The following is a 2643-nucleotide window of genomic DNA, read 5'->3' on the forward strand; positions in this document are numbered from 1 at the left end:
AATCCATCCAGTCTATGCGCTTTTTAGCACGGATGTGGAAATCAAGTACAGCCTTTCAAACTAGTCACCGATGTATCCAAAACACTTCATTTTGATTAAAAGTTACACTTATCACAGAACATTTATTAACTGTACAATATACATAAATTACATTTACAAATAGTCCTGCAAGGGTCTCCAGTGACCACTTGCCTTGATTAAATCGATCTTAATACTAACATTTGAATGCCTTTCGACAGTTTCTTGTATCCCTAGATCGGCTAGTGAGTCATCCATGACGTCACTCTCTCTCCTCTCTGGAACATCAATCATTGGGAGGCAATTATTTATCACCCCTATCAGTGATGACCAGTGCTGTATTCCAGAGTGGGCATCCTTAGTCTCGAACAGTATGGTTCCATTAGTCGATATCGAGTCATGGAACATCGACTCATGGAGGTATCACTGTTTGGGAGTAAGCCCACCCACTCTTGCTACTTCACTGGTCAATAAAGCCTCTCCTCGGAGTATTTCTGCTCTCCTATAGAGTAAGACTAGTAATGACGTCATTCGCATGATCGTCACCCAATTCAGACCCTTACTCATCAGTAGGCTCTAGCTCTTAAGGTAGGACGGTAGGAGAAGAGCCAAATCGGATTTTAATGTGTTTTAAACTGTCGTGTTAGCTGTAGAAATCTAATTGTAGACCCTGTAAATATATGTGAATCGTAATGAATAATAAATAACTTTAAGTGTTGATAATATACGTGTTAAGTGTCGGACTATGTGTGTATTATTATGGACGAAAAGGAAGTTTTGGACCCCAAGGAAGGAATGGATAGGCCTCAAACCAGCAACCCAATTCCGTTTATGGCAGATCAATAAATTACCCCCTACTCGATGTTGGGAAGGGTCCGGTAACCCAACATAATGGTCCTTCGAGCCGGATTAAACTCCAGTAAACCGGACAAAGGAAACTGCCATCGCCGAGGATACGTGGCTTTGGCGCCAAACGGAATAAAGGATTCCAAGCTTTATTGTACATCTATACAATTGGCAGCCATAAGCCAAGGCTAGCTCCAACGTCTTTAATGTGAACAATTGCTCAAATTCTAACTGGATATAAGGAAGACTCAAGATGGCTAACTTTGGATCTATTTGGAATATCATCAAACACCAAACGCACTGAATTAGAATTGGAAACCGATCTACCACCAATACCCGTTTCTGGACTCTACGGATACTCGTCGGATTTTATCATCAACCTAGGCCCACTGTCTGGTTGCGCAGGTAAATACACCTAGTATATGTCCTGCCGAAAGTTCAATGTAGATACTTACACTCTTTCTACCGCTTTTCGATCATCAATGGAACGTATCTGAGCAATTCACGATGGACCACGGCATTGCACAGTGGCGCAAAATAACTGATCCAACGTTCACAACAACTACAGCAGAATCAGCTGTTGACGATTTTCTTCGCATGACGAACGATGCCAAAATTCAACAGACGATCCATGACGTCATCGAGGAGACATGGATCGAGTTACAGCTGACACATATTCAAGATCATTATCGGGCAATCAAAATATGTACCCAAACAAACTAAGCCTGGTCATGACAACTCAGCTATCGTATTTGTTGGAGAACACACAATCTTGGATATACGGAATGGAAACTGGCCACCAACTATCAATTGTAACGGATACGGACAACCGTCTGACTTGGAATGCATCACTATCCCGTTTTCATCACAAACCACAATTCGAGATCACTTCTATCACTGTTTGGATGGATCGTACAGCACAACGGAGCCAAGTGGCTGCACCTACTTGGTCAGGTAAGCAGCTTACTGTATATGCCCAGCCGAGCTAGGCATGAGCAATTTCGTTACTCACACCAATAATACATTTTCGGGATCAACGACGTCATCAATCCACGCTCTCGAGATCGAACTCTTCTGGAAACCTGGTGAGAGCTGGCAACCAAATCTGTACACATGGTCAACAAGCATATGGGTGCGCACACCATGATCAAGCATTCGTTTTCACGGACTCGGAAAGAAGCTTCCACATCACCGTCCGTATTCGAGTCACCAATACCTACAGTGTAGGTCCTACACTTTCACTGGACACGCGATAGAACAAACGTACAAGCACTTGTTGGACGAATGGTTACCCAATAACAAGTATTGTGATTGGATCACCGGCATACATGGCGTTCACCCAACTATATATTGCCCAGGCACACAGGGTGTCCGTAAAACTGGTTCCGGGACGAGGAATGTCCCAATTCTTTTACCACACATAGGGTGTGCGATCCAAGGTTCACGGATTCTATGGTGTACACACATCTGCTATTGGTTCACGGATTTTTATACGCTCATCCCACGTTCCCAAGGTTAATGCAGACACGAAATGTTCCAACTCCTTTCAAATTGGCTATAGGCAGACAAGGTTGCCTGTCTGGCGGTTCATGAAGAATGCCCATCATGGAGGAAGCGTATACACAGGGTATGCGCTGCGCATTTCTTCGGAATAACAAGTGCGCCCTAACCCATTTCACGATCACTAAGATGACACCACGGGTGTGCCATCTGATCGACCCAAGCCAAAAGCACAACGGGTGCAGAATGGCATTCTGAGGAAAGGATACAAAGGGTGTC

The 2643-nt window shown here is 44.0% G+C and overlaps 1 long non-coding RNA gene across 1 annotated transcript; it reads left to right on the forward strand.

Moving 5' to 3' along the window:
* The first annotated feature begins 885 nt into the window (after window positions 1–885).
* On the forward strand, window positions 886–1981 carry LOC110674139. The gene is made up of 2 exons (XR_002498694.1): window positions 886–1269; window positions 1436–1981. It is a non-coding gene; the product is annotated as an uncharacterized LOC110674139 (long non-coding RNA).
* The last annotated feature ends 662 nt before the right edge of the window (window positions 1982–2643 follow it).

Source organism: Aedes aegypti, chromosome 1 (assembly GCF_002204515.2).
Source record: "Aedes aegypti strain LVP_AGWG chromosome 1, AaegL5.0 Primary Assembly, whole genome shotgun sequence".
Taxonomy (NCBI): Eukaryota; Metazoa; Arthropoda; class Insecta; order Diptera; family Culicidae; genus Aedes; species Aedes aegypti.